At 48.7% G+C, this 27,784-nt stretch overlaps 1 long non-coding RNA gene across 1 annotated transcript; it reads left to right on the top strand.

The window, feature by feature from the left end:
* The first annotated feature begins 4,254 nt into the window (after nt 1-4,254).
* On the top strand, nt 4,255-4,594 carry LOC142930824 (uncharacterized). The gene is made up of 2 exons (XR_012946798.1): nt 4,255-4,400; nt 4,551-4,594. It is a non-coding gene; the product is annotated as an uncharacterized LOC142930824 (long non-coding RNA).
* Nucleotides 4,595-27,784: the final 23,190 nt, after the last annotated feature.

Below are 27,784 nucleotides of genomic sequence, written 5' to 3'. Positions count from 1 at the left end.
TGTGTTGAGATCCCAGTCCAGATGGGAGGAGTAATTGTGGATGTGTTGATTGCGTTGCTGTGGCAGGACCCAACCACCACTGTGGCGTGCGGAGCAGAGGGCACTTCGTCCGGTAAAGACCTCACGGTCTTGGCCCCCACCTCGTCAGACGAGGTGCTGGTGGCGGCCGACGAGTGGCTCTGCACCCAACCCAGCTGCCTTCCCCATGGCCGGCCGGAACCCTCCCCGTTGCCAGCCACAAAGAACATCGGCGTGTCTGTGCTGCCTGCACCCCAAGGTGAGCGTGCGATCACACGACGTTGTGACCTCTCGTTAGGGTGGCAGCCACCAACGCAAGGGCCGCTTTGGAGCCATTGCTGTTGCCGTTCAGAAGTAACACGGAGAGCTCAAAACACCTATCGGTCAACGTGACAGGCGCATCACATTTGTCGTGAACTTTAACCTTACACTGAAATGTGGAGAAAAATATTTCTGGTTAAGAGGAGCAGTACGGGTGCTGGCTGGGGCCACTGAATATCCACGCCAGCCCCATCGGCAGTGCAGCGCTCTGCGATGACGCCGGCTTCCGCCACCACCGTTCCCTTTGTGCAGAGGAGGACGACGGCATTCCGGCGGCACGGCTTTCGCTGTTTGCGCCGGAGCGGCTGAGCCTCAGGTGGGAGAACGACGTGGGCAAGGGTGCCGGCCTGCGCAACCTGGGGAACACCTGCTTCCTCAACGCCACGCTGCAGTGCCTCGCCTACACGCCGCCGCTCGCCAACTACCTGCTGCTGCAAGAGCACTGCAGCACCTGTAAGTACCCCCCTGGCACTCTCGTTTACCCATGGGCTAGGTTATTGTCACGGTTAATTTGGCTGCTATGAATTTCACACTTGATAAGCTACTTCGTTGAGCTATCTTTGTGGTTCAGGTCGCTTCTGAAGAAACTAATAGCTCAGTGGGCTTTATCTCGTAAGATAAAAAAAAGTTTAGTTTTAATTGTAGATTTTTTTAAAGTGATTTGTTTACCTTACCAATACTTTGTACTCTTATCGTTTTTTGTATTGTGCCCTCGTTTGCAGGCCAACAGAGCGACTTTTGCCTGATGTGCGTCATGGAGCGTCACATTGTCAGCACGTTCAACAACTCAAAGAGAGTGCTGACACCCAAGGTCATCACTAAAAACATCACGCGTGAGTCCCACAACTACGTTCAAACTTGCACTCGGAGGATAAGTTATCCCCGCGATCTTTCGCCATCTGTGTTCCAAGTCCTTTGCACTGCTCCTTTTGACATGTTGGAGAGCTCTTGAAGGATGTCATCAGATCCTGTACCTGTCACTTTGTCCCCATGTCCATTTCTCTGCAGGCATCGCCAAACACCTGCGCATTGGGAGACAGGAAGATGCCCACGAGTTTTTGCGATACGTGGTAGATGCCATGCAAGCCTCATGCCTCCATGGCCACAGCGAGTGAGTACCGCGCGCCAGTCAACTTGCGGCAGTCGTTCTGCAGTTCGGTACCTCACGGCTCCCTCTTGGTTTTCTGCACGATTGTCCTTCGACGTCTGTGAGAAGCTACTCACACTTTTGTGTGAACACCTGGGAGATGCAGAGGACCGGCCCTGCTGGCACCACGGTTCTTTCACATTGGCCCTGACGTGGGCCGTCTTTTATTTGAACATTTCACGTTGCCGATAAATACCGGGGGGTCGATGTCTCGACGTCGATGGCCCCGTGACATCACTGCTCGTGTTGACGGGCGGCACGTGGCACGCTGGGCATTACAAAACTGCCGGGCCACAGCACCGCGTGTCGGCTGCCAGCTTGCCCCCAGCTCTGTGGCTGTGCCATGAAGGTGGCTGCCCTGTGCAGACGCTACCACGTTTGGTTGCTACAGAGCACGCGTTGCAGTGCTGAAGGGAAAGAGTGAATCAACAGCTCGGGCAATGGTGTAACTCTCACACACGCGTGTGCATCCGGTAAAGGTGCAACTACTAATGCCGCTGTAACCACCGTGTGGTGTCGTTCTATGTGACGTGGCAGGCTGGACAGATACACGGAGGCTACCACCCTCATTTACCAGATCTTCGGGGGTTACCTTCGATCACGTGGTGAGTTGTGCGCACTCCTCTACAAACTTGTTAACCGCGAGCAGCAAGCGCATCATCACAGTGTAGACGCGCTCGCGTTGCAGCGTTTACACACTCTCACGCACGTGCCACACAGAAAAACCTTTTACCAGTTGGTGAAAAGTACCAATTACCTATGTCAGTGGGAAGCGTGCATTTAGTTTGACTAAGTAACATGTGACGTCCCTTCCTAATGTGTGCTTGTGTTTTGCAGTGGAGTGCATGCAGTGCTGCAACCACTCCGACACCTATGACACGTGCCTGGACATTGCACTCCATATTAATGTAAGCAATGACAAAGCCATCGCTTAACAGTTATACATGTACGTACGGTACGGAATAAGTTAAATGTACATACACCACATACATGAACAACAACCGCCATTCGCCACTAAGTGGCGGTGACGTCACCACGGTGCTTGTGCCAGCCTGAGTGCCTTTTAAGGCCACGTGAAGTGTCGAACGCCCGCTGGCAGGTCACGGGACAGACCATGGGTTGACTGAGATGACTGGCCGATGCACCACCTGTGCCCCCTGCTGTGATCAACATACATAACACACACATACATGAATCAGCCACTTAACATCCAAACACACTGCCAGTAGCGTGATCTCTTTTTTTGCGGTTGTACGATTTCATACGAAATGCGGGTTTTCTGAATTGCCATCACAATATAATTCTGCAGATGTTCATGGAATGCTTCTTAGAGTCCTCATTTGCCTTTCACTCTGTCGGCCAACAGAACTCATCAGATCTTGTGGAGGCGTTTGAGGAGTTTTTTAACAAGGAGACACTGGACGAATACACCTGCAGAATGTGAGTGGGCATCGTGTGGTGACACCCTGGAATCATTTGTAGCTTCAAAAGTCTGATGATTGAACCAAATTCTAATAAAAGATAGTAATAAAAATATAAGTAATACATAAAAAATAACGTCCAATATATAACGTAAATAAGTAACAATTTTTACGTTAAGAAATGAATAAAAAATAACGAACAACAAAAAGTGAGTAGACTTATTGTTTAAAAGTTGGGGAACACGTGCGATGGCTGGCGTTGTTGTCGTGCAGGTGCTGTTGCAAGGGGGAAGCGACGAAGACGATGGCTCTCCACCGCCTGCCCAACGTCCTCACCGTCTCCATCAAGCGGTACAACCTCTACGGCGTCAAGATCAACCGGGTAACGATTCTTTCCCTCCACATCCCTCTAATTAATTTATTTTATTAAAGCCCTTGTCAGTTCAACGCTGGAGAAAATGCCTCTCCATGTTGGAATAAGTGCTACGGAAAGACTTGCCCCCCGTCATATGACTGTAGAATTTCCACCACTTGCTCAGGGCTATCAACAGGAGATGAGCACCGTCTTCAACGCTCAAATGAGCGAGACATCACGTCATCACGTTGACGTGTAACTTAGATGGTGCCCATCTCTGCTGCCCACCCCACCACCCCTGCCGTTTCCTCTTCTAACGTTTGTCTCTGTGCGCTGCCTGTAGAACATCACCTACCCGGAGCACCTGGACATGCAACCCTTCACCTCAACGTCTCAGGGCGAGCCCGCAATCTACTCCCTGTACTCGGTGCTGGTGCACAAGGGAGCCGACTCCAACAGGGGTCATTATTATTGCTACAATAAGGTAATTTCATTTGTTACCATCAAACAATAACAACGCACATCTGCAATGCACCCATGTTACAAATGTCCAATAGGGAAGAATAAATAGAAGTCTTGCGTCTGTTCCTGCGTCTTGATGTACTTATGCAACTTCTACTTACAGTATATATACTTTATTCATTTGTATTTAGTGACTTCCTTAGCATTCCTACACTTTGCACTCCAATCGGTGTTGTATTGTTTGTTGTTGTTGTAACTTTCTGACCCGCCCCTACTGGACATCTGTTGGAAAGAGCTTCGTAGATCATCGAATTCTTTCAGCACAAATAATGATTCTGATTCTGATAAAATTGGTCCAAGGCCATTGATGCAGTGACATGGTCAGGCAGACCGTTCTGTAACTTCAGCACCATCATAGCAACCGTAGCACCTTCTGCAACTCTGACGATGGGGTGATGCTCTTTACGAACTTGTTGTCTAGAGTGTATCGTGTGTTGTTATTAATGAACGGAGGAGGTTGGGTGCAGTTGTGTAAGCATTGTAACCAAGTATAGCCGTGCTGTGACTGTGCGCAGATCAGCGATGGACAATGGTGCTGTATGAACGACTCCATCGTGCGGCACGTCGACACCAAGGCTGTTATGAACGAGCAGGCCTACATGCTCTTCTATATTCGGTAAGTCGCCTTCTCTCCCCTTCACTTTAACCTGCACTTACAACCGTCCCCCAGACCAGCTCACTGGAAAGATATTGTCTTGTGCGAGCAGCAGTGTCTCCTTTGAAGGCAGGTGTTAACGGTTTGCGACGCGTTGGTGCGTGTATGCAGGTCCCCAGAATTGAACACGCCGCCAGCGGACAGCTACTGCCCGCTGGAGCACGTCAAGGCGACGTCCCGCTTGTGCCTCAAGCGGCCACCCTCGGCGAAGGGAGACCCCGGACCCTGTCTGTGTACGGCAGCTCTCCTCACCGGCGCGCAAGGTAAAGGATGGATTTGAAACGTCGCCCCGTGTGCGTGGAAATGCCCGGGGAGAATGTACACCCTGACAGCGTATCGTTTTATATTAAGGGAATGGTGAAGTACAGCGATCTTCTTGTTTATACTTCAGACCGGTTTTGTTTCATTCACCCAATGTCGAGCGGTTTGGACTTTAGCGCCATCATCTTCTTTACCTCCAGAAACCCAAGACGTCGAACCGCCCCAACGGGAACAACTGCCGGAGCAACTGCAAGGGCCACGGCAGGAACAGCAGCAGCAGAAGCTACCGGCAACGCCAGACACACAACAGCCGCTGCCGCTAGTCCCAGAGCAGCCACCACCACCACCCCGATCTCACAGCAGCCGCTGCCATTCCACCAGCAACCACCGCCGGTCCTGCAGCAACCACCACCACCACCACCACCGCCGGTCTCGAAGAAGACACCATCAGCACCACAGCAGCTGCTGCCACCGCGTGTCCCACAGCAGCCAGTCCAACAGCAGCCAGTCCAACAGCAGCCAGTCCAACAGCAGCCACCGCCACCAGTCCCACCACAGCCACCGCCACTCTGGTCGCACAGCAGCCACCACTGGTGTAACAACTGGCACTCGCCCCACCAATAGAAGTCGGTGCTTAAAATCCATGATCAAGTGTCTAACCTCTTGCTTCCTCTCAAATTCAAAATAATTTTGAGAGACATTTTACGAAGGCACCAGGCAGCGGCTCACCATGGCGTCGCCCGCTCCCCAAAATGTACTCATCGTCAGCTCCACCACCAGCCCCTGAAATCACTTGAACATCATTGGAATCACCTTGGACTCGACATTCTCACTCGAAGACCACATTCAACACAATAAAGAGCTGCAATCACTAGCTCAGGGCCTCATGGCACGCCCGTCCAATGCTGACACCCGTCCAATGAGATGGAAAACATCTCAAGCAACTCCGACCTCACAATCCACGAAAAAATAAAATAAATTTAATAATAGAATACTATGTTTCGATTGCAACACAAGCAATCGTCATCAAGTAGAAAACAAACCGAGTGAACTTAGAAATACAATGCAATCCAACACTGAGAGACACAGAGAGAGACACACACAACATATGTTGTGTGTGTCTCTCTCTGTGTCTCTGTGTTGTCTCTCTCTGTGTGTGTCTGTCTGTGTGTCCCCGTGTCTGTGTTTTATCTCTCTCTCAAATGTAGCAATCTTTGAAAGAACGTAATCAACCAGGTAAAGTACTGACTGTTGTGTTAGTCGACTCTCTGTGTTGGATTGCATTGTATTTACAAGTTCACTAGGTTTTGTTCTACCTGATGACCATTCCTTGTGTTGCAATTGAAACGTCGTACTCTATTGTTTAGTTTATTTTCTTTCTACGTGACTTTACCGAAAGAACCAAAGAGTAATTCCTGCAGTCATGAACGCTTCAAATCAAGTTTTAATCCACGAAGACTTGAAAAACCCAGAACGAAAGCACTAAAATCACGCCAGCCATTCTGGGAAACAGGAGCCAAGATCCATGCAGGCGGCACCAACCCATTATGGCTTGGGGTTGCCGTTTATTCCCTGGCCAATCGTCAAGAGAGTTGGCACCAGGAACGTTATTGTAATGGTGACCGTAAAATTAACTGTCTCATTACAAATGAAGACAGAGGTTGTGTCCTCCGCAACGCGAGGCCGGAGTGCGGTCTCAGTGAGGTCGTGCAAGGTATTCCCGTACGGTTCTTATCTCTGTTCATTTAAAATGCGGGGCTTTTATTTCGCGTTGTGTCGGGGATTTAAAAAGCCACCGCTGTTGCAAAGTATTTATTTATTTATCGAACTGTGAATACGTCGGCATTTTTTAAACTACATATCTGTTACTTTTTTACGTACGGGGCGTGCACATTTCAATGGACACGCTAACCGTAGCGCCAAGCCGTTACCACGTGAAATGTACGATAAATGATTAACTTCGCCAAGCACTTTATTTCCATCTTCCATGATGCCTCCAGAAACAGCGGTTTCTGAACTCGTGAATGTAGATCGGTGACACTTCGGTCTCCTCGGGGTTTTTATCGTTTGTACAAAAGCAGCTCAAAGTGTGGGAAGGGAAAGCGAGATTAATGTTTTCCAGAGATTTTGTCTACCTCGTTTTGTATTTGCACTTGACATCAATATATACTTGTCGTGACAAAACTGGTCTCGCTTCCATTTCTTACTTTGCCATCGCAGTGTGTGTGTCTTTGTGTGTGGGTGTATGTGTGTGTTTCTCTTTGTTTACGTGTGTTTATGTATGTATGTGTGTATGCAGGTGCGTGTGCTCGCTAACGGCACTTGCCCAAACAGCTTGTTTTGGCTATACGGGGGATCTTTGTCTTTGTATGTCTGTGTGTTGATGGGTGTGTACGTGTTTGTGTGTGTGAATGCGTGTGTGTGTATGTCTAATTACATTTTTCGGTCGTAGTGTAGTGGTAGTTAATTGAAGGTGGAGGGGTTACCAGCCCCTCGCACCCGTCCAGAGCCCTCATTTAGCCACTGTGATGGTCACAGACGCCATAAGGGGAAAGGGCCAATTGGAATTGGCCCTCTCCCTCACAGCACCGACCACGACAGCGTTGCCACAGAAGTACACTTGTATACACGTGCACTTGTTGTATTTCTCAGAAATGTTTGTGGGCCAGAGGTCAAGACCACGTTGCTGACCTAATTAAATGTTGAATATAAAAAGTGGATAAAAGGTAATGGTACAGCCCCTGCGGTTGTTCACGCCACTGCCGGCAAATGGGGCCTCCACGAGCGGGAGCTCCAGAGAGCGCCAGTGAGGGTCATTGGCCTACTCCTCCACATTGGTCAGGACGGCTTTGAAGAGGAGGTCGTCAAATATAAAGTTAGATTTACCTGCCGCTTACAACATTTGACCGTAACGCGTTCGGTGGGGACACGCTTCTTGCTGGGCTCAAATCCAGGGCGGCATGTGAAGAAAAACGGGGCCCAGAGAATGTTGACTCCAGCACTGGGGGGGTGCCGGTACACTGGGACACTGCTGTGGGTGTGGTTACTCAATCGCCCAGCCACGTGGAGGAGTAGCCACTGATGTGAAACGCAACGCCATCGTCTCACCTAATCAACCCGTTCACCCGTGATGCGGTGGCCCGGCCGTTAGCGCACACTGACCACTGCCAGCTAAGTTCGATTCCCGGCCACGGCTAACGTCGGTGCTGAGTGACATCTGAACAAATCTCTGGGCTGCCTCACCTTCACACCAACTCATACTGACCAGCGTGGTGAAGTATGATCAAACACCCCCCCCCCATTTACTGTCACAGAGTGGGGGGCTCTTACCTCCGCTGTGGATTGACAGAGGGCCGCCGTCTATGCTGAGCCCCACGCCAGTATAATCGCAGCATCCCTCTGCAACAGCTCTGCAGTGACACCTGAAGGCACACAAACAACACAAGTGGGTGGCCAGGTGCAGTGAGGGTGACGTCCTCATTCAATGAATAAAAAACGAAAAGGAACCCGCCACGGATATTCACCAAGCGGCAATGAGAGCGTCGTGGCGATGCTGCTGCTGTCAGAAACCCGCCGCACGATGCAGTGTGGACACGAGTTGACAATTTCAACCCCACACATCCGCTACTTTTCTTGTCAACACCCTCAGCATTAAATTAACATTGCAGAGTTTTATACTTCAACATTCAATGATTTTTCTACACTTAAGGGGTCATTAATTAGCGTTCAATTGAAAAACGCAAAAATGTAAAACATCATTACTCAATCGCTACAGCTATTGAGAGAGCTATTGTTGAATTCTGCTAAATCCAAGAAAAGTAACTTAATGGCAAATTCTGCATTTTTATAGAAATGATTTGAAAATGATTTCGCACAGTTAATGATGCAACTACTGGCACAGGGCAACCGCAGCTCGAGTGTGAACGCCTTCACTATGAGAGGGGTCACCCTGCAGGGTTGAGTAGAGATCTCTATCCCACCCTGTATAGAGTAGTCAACGCGTGATTCTAGATTTAAAGCTTTCGTGACTGCTAGGATCCATACTCTTTGGTTCTATTGGGTAAAGTCACGTAGGTGAAAATAAAATAACAAAAATTCACGACGTTTCGGCCACAACACAAGCGGCCTTCATCAGAAATTTGTTCATGAGGCAATTCAGATCTACAAACACGGACACAATTTCAATCGAGAGGATGGTTTCAAATTAAGCAACCATTGGAAAGATGTTCTAAATCGAACTAAACATTAAACTAATTTCAATGGTACAGTATATTTTTTCAAGTAGTGGTAACCCAAACTTTCGCAGCTCTTATAAATTCCCCCTTTTCACACCATCCCCCCTCCCCCCTTCCCCCGCGCCAAACTGCAAGTCCACCGGCACGTACACCACCTCTTTTCTAAAATCCGCCAATCAAATGCTAATTTGTATGCTAATTTCTTTGTCAGAACACCTTGTTTGCTCGCACACAGGTCCGATGTCTGAGCGTGGTTGTGTTTCGCTAAATTTTCCTGTTTGATGAGTACTAGGTGCCTCGGTGAATGTATATGCTCTAACTTTAACACAGCTATTTCTGTGACCAGTTACAAGCTAATCACTCAGCTATTTCAATGCTAAATTCGATACTAATTCCTTTGTCAAGGGGTGCCTCTGCGGATGTGTATACTTTAACTTAGCTATTTCAATGAGCCATTTCAATGCTAAATTATATGCTAATTCCTTTGTCAAGGCGCTTGGTCTTTTTCTTCTCACACAGCTTAAAGGTCGTGATCTAAGCGTGGCTTCTTCCACTCCAGCGCTGTCCTCCAGACAGTCTCGTCCTTTCACCTGATGAAGGCCGCTTGTGTTGTGGCCGAAACGTCGTGATTTTTTTTGTTATTTTATTTTCACCTACGTAGCTGTCACGTTCCCGGGCTTCCTATCCTCCTCTTCCCCATGTCACGTGGAGACAGACAGAGAGAGAGAGAGAGGGCATTCACACCACAAAGTCACGTGGCCCAGGAGAGAACAAATCCCCCCCCCCCCCCCCTCTAAACCAACTCCCAACATGGACTGGTCCGTCCAAGTCAAACTCCCTCGCCCCTGTCGCCACTAAGTGGCGGTGACGTCCCCACGGCGTTTGTGCCAGGCTAGGTGCACTCTTAGGCCACGCGAAGTGTCGAATGCTCGCTGACAGGAGGTCACGGGACAGAACCCTGCAGGTGCCATGGGTTGACGGACTCGAAATGGCTGGCAGACGCCACCAGCTGTGCCAACTCGCCGCATTTTAGCCGCCCGCCTCTCCGCTCGTTGTTGTGAGCGTCGCTCCTTTGCCCCTCCGTCGTCGTGGTCATTGTTGCTGAAGGGCGACTGCCTCCAACTGCCCGGGAGCGTCCCTCACGAGCCTCCTCGTCCTCCTCCTCCTCCACAGAGGCCGATCTTGACACTGCCGGTACCGCTCATCGGCAAGTCCACTCGGCTCCACATCCTCCAACCAGGTACCTTTGTAGACCCGCAATGATGCCGTGCCGTGTTGGTAGTCCACTGCTGGATGAAGGCTTCGGGTCGCCACGGTGGCTAGGAGATGTTAACTACCTCGCCCGGTGTGCAGGAGGTCGTGGGTTCGATCCCGACCCCGACGCCTGCTGCTGCTGCTGTATATTTGGAGTCTGCGGTGTCTCTCTCCCCGGGGTCGCGTGGATTTTTGCTCCGGGTGCTGCGGTGTTTCCATTGCACATTGAGAATCGACGTGTTTCGAATATTTGGCTGCTCTAAATGTCCACACGATAAGCCACTTTGTTGAGCTATCATCTGTGGCCAGGTGGCTTCTTATAAAAGCGCTATGTAGCTCAGTGGGACTTAGGTGGTGAAAATAAGTAAAAATAGTAAAAATAACAACACCACCACTCCACGCACACAGAACATCTGTCGTGATCCTGACTGCAGTGCTCATCTCGATATGGTCGATGAAAGTGAATTACGTGACGGCCGCTACGTTCAAAGGTTTCGTCACCTTTGGGTGGCATCAGTTGCTGCTCTGGCCCATCGGGAAATACAATAATGCCTTGATGGAGGCTCCATTGAAGATGCGTGCGACCCTCTCAACTGGCCGTCTGACCCGAATGTTCGGTCCAACCCGAGCTGAATATCGAGTGGAACTGTGTGACCCTGGGGCTATTAGCTACAAAGCAACACTTTATTTTTTACTGCCCACGGTCAATCCACTGCTGGATGAAGGCCTCCCCACCATTGTGGTTCTTTGACCATATCCCACCACGGGTGCTCGATGCTGGTCGGTGAAGGTAGCGGGCAACCAGCCCTGACATCGCTCGCCAGTCGTGTCGTTGTTAGCCCTGGACAGGAATTGAACTCGGGTGGAGCCGGTTCGTAGCGTGGCGCGCTACCCATCTGTGCCACTTCTCGTCACCCTCTTTGGCTGTTTACTCAACGACCCCAACATCCGTCAATGATGACCGATTCCATTCATAAAGTGCGCTCTTGCCGCCGTGTGCGCTGAGTAGTACTCAGTATTAAACACGCGTTGACTACTCTATACATCAGGGGTGTCCAAACTTTTTTTCCCGAGGGCCACATACAGAAAAATATACGAAGGATTGGGCCACTCACTAGACGTGAGGTATACTGCCTCACTTCTCATGCACTAATATTGTCAAAATCAATCAAATGCAGGTAAATTACGTTTGATTATTGAACATGTTTGAAGAAAAAAAGCCTCCATCATAGCTCTTCATTAGTAGATTTTAATTTTATTTTTTACAAAAAGGTTGGCAGGTCATTCTCTCAGTGACAGCCTCAGATTGGTTTTTAGGGTGCTGATCCCCCTTCATTGTCCATATGAAGGAAGAGACAAGAAGACAAATAGGGGATGTGGATATTTCAAGCTTATTACACAAATAAATTATTGGGCTTGTTAACACATCAACTAACGTTTGTTAAAAAAATTGTCATCAACTTTAATTAACTGAATTTATTAAGTAATTGGGCTTATTAACAAATGAAAACTGTGTATATTTTTAACTCACCTGTAATGGGAAGAATGTTACGCTCAGTGGGAGCAGTGATGCTGCGCTTTGGTGTGAAGGATAGCTGGCAGGTCAGGAGTAAGTTTGGTGGTTGAGATGCGAAGGACGTCACGGAGATGGCTGTCGGTCGTTCTGGTTCTCAGCCTGCTTTTGTTCAGCGTTAACAGAGAGAATGTCTGCTCACATATGTATGTTGAGCCGAACAGACTCATCATTCGTTTTGCATGGCGTCTCATCAGAGGAAACTTGGCCTTTTCCAAACTCCGGTAGAAGTCAGGTAGGGAGAGAAGCTGATGCTGATTCTTCAGAGAATCATCACACTGAATTTCGATCAGTTCTAATTGCAGACTCTCCTCCACTTCTTTCGCATCCATTGAAAACGGAGCCGCAAACAGTGTGATTTCCTTCTCAATGACAGAAAAATCTTGGAAGCGCTGACTGAATTCTGTCATGAGAGATGTGATCACAGACACATATTCTCCCATTTTTGCAGAGAGCTTGGCATTTGGAAATGCGCATTGATTTCGGTCAGCGTGGGGAAGTGCGCTACATTGAAGTTGCGCAGTTGTGACTCGAAGAGACGGAGCTTCGCACGGAATGCTTTCATGTGCACATACAGCTGTGGTACCAGCTGCTCTTTGCCTTGTAGTCTCTTGTTCGGGGTGTTGAGATGATCAGTGAGATCAACTAAAAAAGCCAGGCCTGCCAACCACAAAGGGTCACTGATCTCATGGAGAGGTCTGCCCTTTTCTTTCAACAACTTGTCGATATTTGATCTCAGGGAATAAAACCGCTGCAGCACGGAGCCGCGACTGAGCCAGCGCACTTGAGAATGGTAGAGTAGGTCCCCGTATTCAGCATCGACATCAGAGAGGAACGCTTGCAATTCTCTGTGGTAAAGCCCTCGGGCCATAAATTTTGTTGACATTTTTCACAACTGTGTTCATCACATCGCCAAGCTGGATTATCTTGGCACAGAGGGCTTCTTGGTAGATGATACAGTGCATTTTAACAGCCTCACCTCCGCTCTCCTGCACCTTGGCACTCACCATAGAAGCCATTCCTTTGCGCTCGCCTGTCATTGCTGGAGCCCCATCCGTTGTAATTCCACACAGCTTGTCCCATTTAAGTCCAGCCTGGTTAATTGAATCTGACACAGCTTCGAAACATGTCCTTCCCAGTTGTTGTCCCCTTTAGACTCCGAAGATCAAGCAGTTCCTCCGTAATGCAAAAATTCTCATCAACTCCCCGCAAAAAAATTAACAGCCGTGCAGTGTCCGTGGCATCTGTGCTCTCATCATCACATGCAATAGAGTAAAAATCGAAAGCACAAGCTTTATCTGACACTTGCTGTTTTAAGTTAGCCGACAAGTCTTCAATTCGCCACACAACGTTATTTCTGGACGTACTAACATCGTTGAAATCCTGCATTTTCTCCAGGCACATTCCCACGACTTTAGTGAGGCACTGTTTGATGAAGTCACCGTCTGAGAAAGGTTTCCCGTGTAGGGCAATGAGTTGAGCTACTTCATTGCTGGCTATTGTTGCATTTTCTTGAGCTTTGTTAGCACGGAAAAAAACCCTGCTGCTGCGTTAGCAGGCTAGCTTGCCATTTGCTTTACCTTCTCTCTCCGCTCGGCGCCAGTGTAGGACGTGAAGGTCTGATGTTTCGTTTCATAATGCCGTCGTACATTGTACTCTTTCATCACGGCAACACTCTCATTACAAATCAAACAAACACACTTCCCCTTGGTTTCTATGAAAAAAAATTCATTTTTCCACCGAGTCTGAAATTTTCTGCACTCGCTTGCAATCTTGCGTCTCCTCAGTTCCGGCATTTCTGGTGACCCTGAGCAAATGTTTTCTTCGATTGCTTGCTTTGTGGAGACGCTGCCTTGTTCAAGCCAATAGCGCCATCTAGTGTTTAAATTAAGAAATGCAATACAGTGGGCCATAGTCCATTATATTTTTTAACTTTGACACGGGCCAATTAAAAATAGATGGCGGGCCGCAGTTGGCCCGCGGGCCGTAGTTTGGACACCCTTGCTATACAGGGTGGGATAGAGATCTCTACTCAACCCTGCAGGGTGACCCCTCTCATAGTGAAGGCGTTCACACTCGAGCCGCGGTTGCCCTGTGCCAGTAGTTGCATCATTTACTGTGCGAAATCATATCAAACTATTACTTTAAAAATGCAGAATTTGCCATTGTTACTTTTTTTGCATTTAGCAGAATTCCAAAATAGCTCTCTCAATAGCTTTAGCGATTACATATTTGCGTTGTTAAATCGAATGACTCATAAAACGATAATTAAATGACCACTTAGTGTAGGACGATCATTGAATGTTCAACTATAAAACTCTGCAATGTCAATTTAATGGTGAGGGTGTTGACAAGAAAAGTAACGGATGTGTGGGGTTGAAATTGTCAACTCGTGTTCGCACTGCATCGTGCGGCTGGTTTCTGACAGCAGCAGCATCGCCACGACGCTCTCATTGCCGCTTGGTGAATATCCGTGGTGGGTTCCTTTTCGTTTTTTATTCATTGAATGAGGACGTCACCCTCCCTGCACCTGGCCACCCACTTGTGTTGTTTGTGTGCCTTCAGGTGTCACTGCAGAGCTATTGCAGAGGGATGCTGCGATTATACTGGCGTGGGGCTCAGCATAGACGGCGGCCCTCTGTCAATCCACAGCGGAGGTAAGAGCCCCCCACACTGTGTCAGTAAATGGGGGGGGGGTGTTTGATCATACTTCACCACGCTGGTCAGTATGAGTTGGTGTGAAGGTGAGGCAGCCCAGAGATCTGTTCAGATGTCACTCAGCACCGACGTTAGCCGTGGCCGGGAATCGAACTTAGCTGGCAGTGGTCAGTGTGCGCTAACGGCCGGGCCACCGCTTCACGGGTGAACGGGTTGATTAGGTGAGACGATGGCGTTGCGTTTCATATCAGTGGCTACTCCTCCACGTGGCTGGGTGATTGAGTAACCACACCCACAGCAGTGTCCCAGTGTACCGGCACCCCCCCAGTGCTGGAGTCAACATTCTCTGGGCCCCGTTTTTCTTCGCACGCCGCCCTGCATTTGAGCCCAGCAAGAAGCGTGTCCCCACCGAACGCGTTACGGTCAAATGTTGTAAGCGGCAGGTAAATCTAACTTTATATTTGACGACCTCCTCTTCCAAGACGTCCTGACCAATGTGGAGGAGTAGGCCAATGACCCTCACAGGGGCTCTCTGGAGCTCCCACTCGTGGAGGCCCCATTTGCCGGCAATGGCGTGAACAACCGCAGGGGCTGTACCATTACCTTTTATCCACTTTTTATATTCAACATTTAATTAGGTCAGCAACGTGGTCTTGACCTCTGGCCCACAAACATTTCTGAGAAGTACAACAAGTGCACGTGTATACAAGTGGACTTGTGTGCTAGTTGCACGCCACTTCTGCTTTTTGTGTTTAGTTTGTTGTCGTTCCCCCATAACTCAGATTAGCACAGTTGGCTGTGTGCTGTGCTAAAGAAGTTCAACATACACACACACGCATCCACACACACAAACACGTACACAGCCATCAACACACAGACATACAAAGACAAAGATCCCCTGTAGAGCCTGATCAGGCTGTTGGGGCAAATGCTGTTAGCGAGCACACGCACATACATGCACACATACATACACACATACACATATAAACACATTCACACACATAACCAAACACATACACACACATACACCCACACACAACAACAACAAACACCATTCGCCACTAAGTGGCGGTGACGTCACCACGACGCTTGTGCCAGGCCACACACACCGACAAAGACACATACATACACACACTGCGATGGCAAAGTAAGAAATGTAAGCGAGGCCAGTTTTGTCACGACAAGTATATATTGATGTCAAGTGCAAATACAAAACGAGGTAGACAAAATCTCTGGAAAACATGAATCTCGCTTTCCCTTCCCACACTTTGAGCTGCTTTTGTACAAACGATAAAAACCCCGAGGAGACCGAAGTGTCACCGATCTACATTCACGAGTTCAGAAACCGCTGTTTCTGGAGGCATCATGGAAGATGGAAATAAAGTGCTTGGCGAAGTTCATCATTTATCCGTACATTTCACGTGGTAACAGCTTGGCGCTACGGTTAGCGTGTCCATTGACATGTGCACGCCCCGTACATTATAAAACAAAGTAACAGATATGTATTCCTTGGGTCTTTCGGTAAAGCCACGTAGATAGAAAAAATAATCAAAATAATAACAATATCACGACGTTTCGATCGCAACACAAGCAATCGTCTTCAGGTGAAAAAAGAGGGGTAAATCTGCCGAGGCAGGCTGCTTATAAAGTAAAATAAAATACCTGACTTTACCGAAAGAACCAAAGAGTATGGATTCCTGCAGTCATGACAGCTTCAAATCGAGACTGTTTATAAAGGTTTAGAGATGGGCGGGGCAGCTAATGTCAATGTGGGGGAGGTACTACGGAGCTGTGGGGGTGGCCATTGTATTGTGAGAGATTAGCATGTCAATGTAAGACAGCGCAGTGGCCATATGGAGGTGGAAAAGAATGGCAAGCCGCCATTTACTAACACAGCTAACGGTGGCTGTGTTAGTGAATGCAACTCAGAGAGTCGAAAATAACTGCCAGGTAGGATAGGAACATCGCAGCCAGTCATGACCTAAACTGGTTAATAACGTCCTTCCAATGATTTCTCAGTTTGTACCCATTTTCTCAGTGGAAATTGTGTCCGTGTTTATACATCAGGATGGCTTCATGAAGCTACTCTCTCACAATACAATGGCCACCCCCCACAGCTCCGTAGTACCTCCCCGACATTAACATTAGCTGCCCCGCCCATCTCTAAACCATTTGTAAACAGCTCTGTGATTGGTGTAGACCTACTGCAGGTTACGGAGACCTCTCTTCTACATTAACATTAGCTGCCCCGCCCATCTCTAAACCTTTATAAACAATCTTGATTTGAAGCTTTCATGACTGCAGGAATCCATACTCTTTGGTTCTTTCGGTAAAGTCACGTATTTTATTTTACTTTATAAGCAGCCTGCCTCGGCAGGTTTTCCCCTCTTTTTCACCTGAAGACGATTGCTTGTGTTGCGATCGAAACGTCGTGATATTGTTATTATTTTGTTAATTTTTTTCTATCTACGTGGCTTTACCGAAAGACCCAAAGAATATTAATTCTTGCAGTCACAAAAGCTTTAAGTCAAGATTTAACAGATATGTAGTTTAAAAAAGTGCCGACATATTCACAGTTCGATAAATAAATAAATACTTTGCAACAGCGGTGACTTTTTAAATCCCCGACACAACGCAAAATAAAAGCCCCGCATTTTAAATGAACAGAGACAAGAACCGTACGGGAATACCTTGCACAACCTCTGTCTTCATTTGTTATGGGACGGTTCATTTTACGGTCACCATCACAATAACGTTCCTGGTGCCAACTCCCTTGACGATTGATTTCAGAATAAACAGAAACTCCAAGCCGTAATGGGTTGGTGTCGACTGCATGGATCTTGGCTCTTGTTTCCCAGAATCATGGTGTAATTTAAGTGCTTTGGTGCTGGGTTTTTCAAGTCATTGTGGATTGTGAGTTTAGAATTGCTTTAATTGTTTTCCATCTCAGCATTGGACAGGTGTGCCATAATACCCTGAGGTAATAATTGCAGCTCTTTATTGTTTAGAGAATGTGGTCGTCGAGTGAGAATGTAGAGTCCAAGGTGATTCCAATGATGTTCAAGTGATTTCCGAGGCTGATGGTGGAGCTGGCGATGAGTACATTTTGGGGCGCCGGCGACGCCGTGGTGAGCCGCTGCCTGGTGCCTTTGTAAAATGTCTCTCAAACTTAGTTTGAATTTGAGAGGAAGGAAAGGGTTAGCCACTTGATCGTGTGGAATTCAGGCACCAACCACTATCGGTGGGGCGAGTGCCAGTTGTTACACCGGTGGTGGCTGCTGTGAGACCAGAGTGGCGGTGGCTGCTGTTGGACTGGCGTTGGAAGTGGCTGCTGTGGGATAGGCGGTAGCGGCAGCTGCTGTGGTATTGACTGCAGCTTCTTCCAGACAGGCGGTGGCTGATGTGGATCTGGCGACAGCAGTGGTTTCTGTTGGACTGGCGACAACTGCTATAAGATTGGGGGGTGGTGGCGGCTGCTGTTGGACTGGCAGCGGCTGCTAGGAGAGCGGGGTGGTGGTGGTGGTTGCTGTGGGACTGGCGACGGCTTCTTCGAAACAAGCTGTAGTGGTGTTGGCTGCTGCAGGACTGGCGGTGGCAGTAGCTGCTGTGGTGCTGATGGCAGCTGCTCCAAGACAGGCGGTGGCTGCTGTGGATCTGGCGACAGCAGTGGTTGCTGTTGGACTGGAAGTGGCTGCTAGGAGATCAGGGTGGTGGCGACTGCTGCGGAACTTGCGGTGGTTGCTGTTGGACTGGCAGTGGCTGCTTGGAGATTGGGGTGGTGGTGGTGGTGGCGGATGCTCTGGGACTAGTGGTGGCGGCCGCGGCTGTTGCGTGCCTGGCGTTGCCGGTAGCAGCTGCTGCTGCTGCTGTTTCTGCTGTCGCCCTTGCAGTTGCTCCGGCAGTTGTTCCCGTTGGGGCGGTTCGCCATCTTGAGTTTCTGGAGATAAATAAGATGAGGGTGCTCAAGTCCAAACCGCTCGACACTGAGTGAATGAAACAAAACTGGTCTCCAGTAGAAACAAGAAGATTGCTGTACTTCACCATTCCTCTAATGTAAAATGATGCACTGTCAGGGTTTACATTCTCCCCGGGCAGTTCCACGCACGCGGGGTAACGTTTCAAAACCATCCTTTACCTTGCACGCCGGTGAAGAGAGCTGCTGTTCAGTGACGAGGTCCTGGGTCTCCATCACCGAGCGGGAACGTTTGATGCACAACCTGGACTTCGCCTTGACGTGCTCCAGTGGGCGGTAGCTGTCCGCTGGTGGCGCATTCAATTCTGGGGACCTGAATGCCGGCACCACACATCACAAACTGTGGTTAACACCACCGCTCGCTCCACCGCTGAGCTGCCTGGCCGGACACCCATCGCGGCGCTCAGCTCCAAATTAGTCGGAACAACTCAACTGCCTTTCAAGGAGACACTGCTGCTGCGGCTCGCGCAAGACAATATCTGTGCAGCGAGCCGGTTTGGGGGCGGTTGTAAGCGGAGGTCAAAGCGGATGGGAGAGAAGGGCAACTTACCGAATATAGAAGAGCATGTAGGCCTGCTCGTTCATAACAGCCTTGGTGTCGACGAGCCGCACGATGGAGTCGTTCATACGGCACCATTTTCCATCGCTGATCTGTGCACAGTTAAAGCACAGCTGCACTTGGTTACAATGTTTACAAAACCGCACCCAACATTCTCCGCTCATGTAATAACAACGCACGATACCCTCGAGACAACAAGTTCCTCAAGAGCATCGCCCCAACGTCAGAGCTGCAGAGCGTGCTACGGTTGCTATGATGGTGTTGAAGTTACGGTACGGTCTGCCTGAACACATCACTGCATCGATAACCTTGGACAAGTTTAATCAAAATCTGAATTTTTATTGAGACTGGAAGAATCTGAGCTACGATGCTCTTTGTCACAGATGTCCAGTAGGGGCGGGTCAGAAAGTTACAACAAACAATACATAAACCGGTAGGAGTAAAAAGTGTAGGAAAGGTAAGCAAGTCACTAAATACAAATAAATAAAGTTTATACTGTAAGTAGAAATTGCATAAATACCTCAAAACCCAAGAACAGTTGCAAGACTGGTTGTTTTATTATATATTTTATTCACTTTATTATTATTTTTCTATCTACGTGACTTTACCGAAAGAACAGAAGAATATGAATTCCTGCAGTCACGACCGTTTTAAGTCAAAATTTAGTTGCAAGACTGTTTAATTTCTTTCTCCCTATTAGACATTTGTAACATGGGCGCATTTGCAGATGTGCGTTGTTATTATTTGATGGTAACAAATGTAATTACCTTATTGTAGCAATAATAATGGCCGCTGTTGGAGTCGGCTCCCTTGTGCACCAGCACCGAGTACAGGGAGTAGATTGCGGGCTCGCCCTGAGACGTTGAGGTGAAGGGTTGCATGTCCAGGTGCTCCGGGTAGGTGATGTTCTACAGGCAGCGCACAGAGACAAACGTTAGAAGAGGAAACGGCAGGGGTGGTGGGGTGGGCAGCAGAGATGGGCACCATCTAAGTTACACGTCAACGTGATGACGTGATGTCTCGCTCATTTGAGCGTTGAAGACGGTGCTCATCTCCTGTTTATAGCCCTGAGCAAGTGGTGGAAATTCTACAGTCATATGACGGGGGGCGAGTCTTTCCGTAGCACTTATTCCAACATGGAGAGGCATTTTCTCCAGCGTTGAACTGACAAGGGCTGTAATAAAATAAATTAATTAGAGCGATGTGGAGGGGCAGAATCGTTACCCGGTTGATCTTGACGCCGTAGAGGTTGTACCGCTTGATGGAGACGGTGAGGACGTTGGGCAGGCGGTGGAGAGCCATCGTCTTCGTCGCTTCCCCCTTGCAACAGCACCTGCACGACAACAACAAAGCCAGCCATTGCACGTGTTCCCCAACCGATGAGGGCAACTTTTAAACGACAAGTTTTCTCATTTTTTTCTTTACTATTTTAGTAAAAAAAAACAATACTTATTATTTATTAAATATTTTTTTTGTAAAACAAAAATTCTGCGTAATGCATTATTTTCTAATTATTTATCGTAATTAATATTCTTCTTTTTATATTATTGTGAGATATATATTTAATCTGCAGACTTTTGAAGCGACAAATGTTTTCAGGGTCACGACACCCGACGGCCCGCTCACCTTGCACAGGTGTATTCATCCAGAATCTCCTCGTTGAAAAACTCCCCAAACGCCTCCACCAGATCCGATGAGTTCTGTTGCCCAACAGAGTGAAAGGCAAATGATGACTCTTAAGAAGCATTCCATGAACATCTGCAGAATTATATTGTGACGGCTTCTCCGAAAACCCACATGTTGTATTAAATCGTACGACCGCAATAAACGAGATGCTGCACGCTACTGGCAGTGTGTTTGGATGTTCAGTGACTAATTGATGTATGTGTCTGCGTGATGTATGTTGGCACAGAAGGGGGCACAGGTGGTACATCGGCCAGTCATCTCAGTCAACCCATGGCACCTGGGTGTGCCCCGTGACCTCCTGCCAGCGGGCGTTCGACACTTCACGTGGCCTTAAAGTGCACTCAGCCTGGCACAAGCACCGTGGTGACATCACCGCCATTTAGTGGCGAATGGCGGTTGTTGTTGATGTATGCATGTTGAACCTCCTTCGCACCGTACGTACATGTATAACTGTTAAGCGATGGCTTTCTCATTGCTTACATTAATATGGAGTGCAATGTCCAGGCACGTGTCATAGGTGTCGGAGTGGTTGCAGCACTGCATGCACTCCACTGCAAAACACAAGCACACATTAGGAAGGGACGTCACATGTTACTTAGTCAAACTAAATGCACGCTTCCCACTGACATAGGTAATTGGCACTTTTCACCAACTGGTAAAAGGTTATTCCGTGTGGCACGTGCGTGAGAGTGTGTAAACGCTGCAACGCGAGCGCATCTACACTGTGATGATGCGCTTGCTGCTCGTGGTTAACAAGTTTCTAGAGGAGTGCGCACAACTCACCACGTGATCGAAGGTAACCCCCGAAGATCTGGTAAATGAGGGTGGTAGCCTCCGTGTATCTGTCCAGCCTGCCACGTCACAGAGAACGACACCACACGGTGGTTACAGCGGCAGTAGCAGTAGCACCTTTACCGGATGCACACGCGTGTGTGAGAGTTACACCATTGCCCGAGCTGTCGATTCACTCTTTCCCTTCAGCACTGCAACGCGTGCTCTGTAACAACCAAACGTGGTAGCGTCTGCACAGGGCATCCACCTTCACGGCACAGCCACAGAGCTGGGGGCAAGCTGGCAGCCGACACGCGGTGCTGTTGCCCGGCAGTTTTGTTATGCCCGGCGTGCCACGTGCCGCCCGTCAACACGAGGAATGATGTCACGGGGCCACCGACGTCGAGACATCGACCCCCCGGTATTTATCGGCAACGTGAAATGCGCAAACAAAAGACGGCCCACGTCAGTGCCAAGGTGAAAGAACCGTGGTGCCAGCAGGGCCGGTCCTCTGCATCTCCCAGGTGTTCACACAAAAGTGTGAGTAGCTTCTCACAGACGTCGAAGGACAATCGTGCAGAAAACCAAGAGGGAGCCGTGAGGTACCGAACTGCAGAACGACCGCCGCAAGTTGACTGGCGCGCGGTACTCACTCGCTGTGGCCATGGAGGCATGAGGCTTGCATGGCATCTACCACGTATCGCAGAAACTCGTGGGCATCTTCCTGCCTCCCAATGCGCAGGTGTTTGGCGATGCCTGCAGAGAAATGGACATGGGGACAAAGTGACAGGTACAGGATCTGATGACATCCTTCAAGAGCTCCCCAACATGTCAAAAGGAGCAGTGCAAAGGACTTGGAACACAGACGGCGAAGGGTCGCGGCCATAACTTCTCCTTCGAGTCCAAGTGTTAACGTAGTTGTGGGACTCACGCGTGATGTTTTTAGTGATGCCGCTGGGTGTCAGCACTCTCTGCGAGTTGTTGAATGTGCTGACGACGTGACGCTCCATGACGCACATTAGGCAAAAGTCGCTCCGTTCGCCTGCGAACGAAGGCACAGGTGGCACAATCCGTCAGCGCACGCCACTCGCACTCAGCCCAGCTGGGGAGTAACAACAAATGCTAGGAAACCTGGCACCAGCAGTAAACGCAATTAATGTTGCGTCTAAGTACCAATTGCATCACAAGATGCTTTATAAGCCCAAGTTAAATCTGTGCAGCCTATTAAACACGTGTTGGCCCCGTGTGCATGTGCTTATCAAAAACACAATATTGATTTATGCTGGAGGAATCCGATGAGCTATGAAGCTCTTTTTTTTGCAGATGTCCAATAATGGTGCGGCGTGAGAACATTACAACAACAAACAAAACAAAAACACGATAGGAGTGGAAAATATAGGAAAGGTGAACAAACCACTTAAAAACAATTACAAATAAAACTAATCTATGTTTGTATTTTACCAGGCAAAGTCGACTGAGCTATTAGCTGCTTCTTCAGAAGCGATCTGACCACGAATGATAGCTCAACGAAGTGGCTTATCAAGTGTGAAATTCATAGCAGCCAAATTAACCGTGACAATAACCTAGCCCATGGGTAAACGAGAGTGCCAGGGGGGTACTTACAGGTGCTGCAGTGCTCTTGCAGCAGCAGGTAGTTCACGAGCGGCGGCGTGTAGGCGAGGCACTGCAGCGTGGCGTTGAGGAAGCAGGTGTTCCCCAGGTTGCGCAGGCCGGCACCCTTGCCCACGTCGTTCTCCCACCTGAGGCTCAGCCGCTCCGGCGCAAACAGCGAGAGCCGTGCCGCCGGAATGCCGTCGTCCTCCTCTGCACAAAGGGAACGGTGGTGGCGGAAGCCGGCGTCATCGCAGAGCGCTGCACTGCCGATGGGGCTGGCGTGGATATTCAGTGGCCCCAGCCAGCACCCGTACTGCTCCTCTTAACCAGAAATATTTTGCTCCACATATCAGTGTAAGGGTAAAGTTCGCGACAAATGTGATGCGCCTGTCACGTTGACCGATAGGTGTTTTGAGCTTCTTGTGTTACTGTTGAATGGCAAAAGTTGTGGTTGCAAAGCGGCCTTGCTTTGGTGGCTACCACCCTAACAAGATGCCTCGAGGCTGCATAATCGCACGCTCACCTTGGGTTGCAGGCAGCACAGACACGCTGATGTTTTGGCGTTCTGTGGCTGGCACCGGGGAGGGTTCAGGCCGGCCGTGGGGAAGGCAGCTGGGTTGGGTGCAATGCCTCTCGTCGGCCGCCACCAGCACCTCGTTGGACGAGGTGGGGGCCAAGACCGTGAGGTCGTTACCGGACGAGGTGCCCTCCGCTCCAGCTGCCACAGTCGTGGTTGGGTCCTGCCACAGCAACGCAGTCAACACATCCACAATTACTCCTCCCATCCGGACTGGGATCCCAACACACGTGGGACTGTTTTATCACCAAAAGAAATAAAATTTTAGTCCATGAACCGATGGGCAATCTGCATCAAACTCACTTTAACTCGTAAAATAGTCTATGAAGAAGGTGCCATTGACTATAGACGAACGAGTTCAGTTCGTTATTACGTATGCTAAAGAAGGCAATAGAAGAAGGCAATAACAAGGTCCTAAATATATTTAAAAATGGTAATAGGAGTAAGTTTTAACATTTGTTAAAATTCAACGAAATATCCCTCCGTTATCTGTTAAGATAAATATAATAATTGCGTGTCCTGACTTGTGGGCCACCCTCTGTAGGCCACGTTATGAAAGGGACCAACAACTGTTGACTTGCTCTGCAGATGGGCTATGGCCTGAAACGGTGCCTGTTATATATTTAATCTTGCATTATATGTTTACTTAGCATTATTATACAGGGTGGCCCAAATGTTAGGACAGAGGGATATTTCCTTTATCGTGCCACTGACATTACAACTTTTAATTATGTATTATTGAAGTAAAAAGTGTATCTATTATCATTGTTACTATCTATAACAAAATAATCCTGTTGTTTGTTCAAATGAACATAATAACTCCATGTATCCTGACTTGTGGGCCAGCCTCTATAGGCGACGTTATGAACGGGACAACAGCTATTAATGTGCTCTGCAGAAAGGCCATTGCCTGAAACGTCGCTTTTTTATATGTAATCATACATATATTTATTACACATCAGAATCAGAATATATTTAGACTGGAGGAATCCGATGAGCTATAAAGCTCTTTCGTATAGATGTCCAGTTGGGTCGGGTAAGAACGTTACAACAACGAACAATATCAGCACGTGATAGGAGTGCAAAATACAGGTTGGCCCAAAAGTTTCATTTATAATGCCACTAAAATTGCAACGTTTTAATCATTTAGTCTAAAAGTTAACGTATTTTTGTTATCATTAATACCATAACAAAATAATCCTCTGTGATTTGTTTAAACAAATAAATACAATAACTGTGTGTGTCCTAACTTGTGGGCCACCTTCTATCGGCGACGTTATGAAAGGGCAAACAATTGTGATGTGCTCTGCAGATGGACCATGGCCTGAAACGTCACTGACCCAATTCCCACCCAAGTATACTCCCAGCATTGTGATTGGCTGAGCGGCACTAGTTGGCCCTGCCCCACCCACCACCTGTGGCTCCTCCCCCTCACCTGGGGCTCCGCCCTCGAACACGGCTCCGCTATCGCCTGCGCGGCTCCCGTCAGCTCCGGCACGGCGACCCGCGCCGTGCCTCGGGCTTCATCCGGGGAGGGGGTCCCGGGCACAGCCCCGCGGGATCCCTCGGGGGGGTCGCCAACTGCAACAAGAAGGAGGAGGAGCACGGCGATCACATTTCGTACTTCTGGGTCTAATTTCCCATTATAGATAAACATGGCCCCAGCCAGCACCCGTGGTGCCACCCTTAACCAGAAAGATTTTACTCCACATTCAAGTATGAAGCTCAAATTCGAGAATAATGTGATGCGCCTGTCACGTTGGCTGAGAGGCGTTTTGAGCTCCCCATGTTACTCATGAAGGGCAACAGCAGTGGCTCCAAAGCGGCCCTGGCGTTGGTGGCTGCCACCCTGACGAGAGGTCACGAGGTCACGTGGTCGGACGCTCACCTTGGGGTGCAGGCAGCACAGACACGCCGATGTTCTCGCGTGCTGTGGCTGTCACCGGAGAGGGTTCAGGCCGGCCATGGGAAAGGCAGCTGGGTTGGGTGCAATGCCTCTCGTCGGCCGCCACCGGCACCTCGTTGGACGAGGTGGGGGCCAAGACCGTGAGGTCGTTACCGGACGAGGTGCCCTCCGCTCCAGCTGCCACAGTCGTGGTTGGGTCCTGCCACAGCAACGCAGTCAACACATCCACAATTACTCCTCCCATCCGGACTGGGATCCCAACACACGTGGGACTGTTTTATCTCCAAAATGAATTAAATTTAGTCCATGAACCGATAATCCATCTGCATAAAATCTCTCAAAAATATATATAGACTATTGATTTTTAGAGGAACCCCAAACTCACGAAATATTCTAAGAAGGGGCCATTAACTAAAGACGAACGAGTTCATTTCATTGTTATGCATGCAGAAAAAGGTAGCTGTAATTTTAAAAAAGGTGCTAAATGCATTTCAAAAGAGTCATGGATATCAGTTTTAACATTTGTTAAAATTAAACTAATAACCCTTTGTGATTACTTAAGATAAATACAATAACTTTGCGTGTCCTGACTTTTGGGCCACCCTGTGTAGGCCACGTTATGAAAGGGTCTAACAACTGTTGACGTGCTCTGCACAAGGACCATTGCCCGAAACGTCGCCGATCATGATCCAATAACAATTTCCCCACACCCGTGGATTCCCAGCGTTGTGAATTGCGCCAGCGGGCCCCCCCCGCCACCCGGGGCTCCTCCCCCTCACCTGAGGCTCCGCCCTCAGACGCGGCCCCGCTATCGCCTCCTGCGCGGCTCCCGTCAGCTCCGGCACGGCGACCCGCGCCGTGCCTCGGGCTTCATCCGGGGAGGGGGTCCCGGGCACAGCCCCGCGGGATCCCTCGGGGGGGTCGCCAACTGCAACTAAAGGAGGAACACAGCGATCACATTTTACACTGCGGACAAACACACGGCTCTACATTTCCCACTGTAGACAGACATGGGCCTGTCTATCGCTTCTGAAGAACTCAATAGCTCAGTGGGCTTCATCTGGTTTAATAAAAAAAAGTGTAATTAATTTCGTTTTCGGGATTTGCTTACCTCTCTTATACTTTTCACGTGTATCGTTTTTTTGGTATTGGTGTAACTTTCTGAACCCGTCTCTACTGGACATTTGTTTAAAAGAGCTTCATAGCTCATCGGATTTATCTGGCTCCACCACCAGCCCCTGCTTGTGTTGCAATCGAAACGTCGTACTCTATTGTTTAATTTATTTTCTTTCTACGTGAATTTACCGAAAGAACCAAAGAGTAATTCCTGCAGTCATGAAAGCTTCAAATCAAGTTTTAATCCACGTAGACTTGAAAAACCCAGAACGAAAGCGCTTAAAATCACGCCAGCCATTCTGGGAAACAGGAGCCAAGATCCATGCAGGCGGCACCAACCCATTATGGCTTGGGGTTGCCGTTTATTCCCTGGCCAATGGTCAAGAGAGTTGGCACCAGGAACGTTATTGTGATGGTGACCGTAAAATTAACTGTCTCATTACAAATGAAGACAGAGGTTGTGTCCTCGGCAACGCGAGGCCGGAGTGCGGTCTCAGTGAGGTCGTGCAAGGTATTCCCGTACGGTTCTTGTCTCTGTTAATTTAAAATGCGGGCCTTTTATTTCGCGTTGTGTCGGGGATTTAAAAAGCCACCGCTGTTGCAAAGTATTTATTTATTTATCGAACTGTGATTACGTCGGCATTTTTTAAACTACATATCTGTTACTTTTTTACGTACGGGGCGTGCACATTTCAATGGACACGCTAACCGTAGCGCCAAGCCGTTACCACGTGAAACGTACGATAAATGATGAACTTCGCCAAGCACTTTATTTCCATCTTCCATGATGCCTCCAGAAACAGCGGTTTCTGAACTCGTGAATGTAGATCGGTGACACTTCGGTCTCCTCGGGATTTTTATCGTTTGTACAAAAGCAGCTCAAAGTGTGGGAAGGGAAAGCGAGATTAATGTTTTCCAGAGATTTTGTCTACCTCGTTTTGTATTTGCACTTGACATCAATATACTTGTCGTGACAAAACTGGTCTCGCTTCCATTTCTTACTTTGCCATCGCAGTGTGTGTGTGTGTCTTTGTTTGTGGGTGTATGTGTGTGTTTGTTTACGTGTGTTTATGTATGTATGTGTGTATGCAGGTGCGTGTGCTCGCTAACAGCACTTGCCCAAACAGCCTGTTTTGGCTATACGGGGGATCTTTGTCTTTGT

This window comes from Petromyzon marinus, chromosome 43 (genome assembly GCF_048934315.1).
Source record: "Petromyzon marinus isolate PM22_M1 ecotype Great Lakes invasive population chromosome 43, UKy_Petmar_22M1.pri1.0, whole genome shotgun sequence".
NCBI lineage: Eukaryota > Metazoa > Chordata > Hyperoartia > Petromyzontiformes > Petromyzontidae > Petromyzon > Petromyzon marinus.
This window is presented reverse-complemented; position numbering and strand designations above follow the sequence as displayed.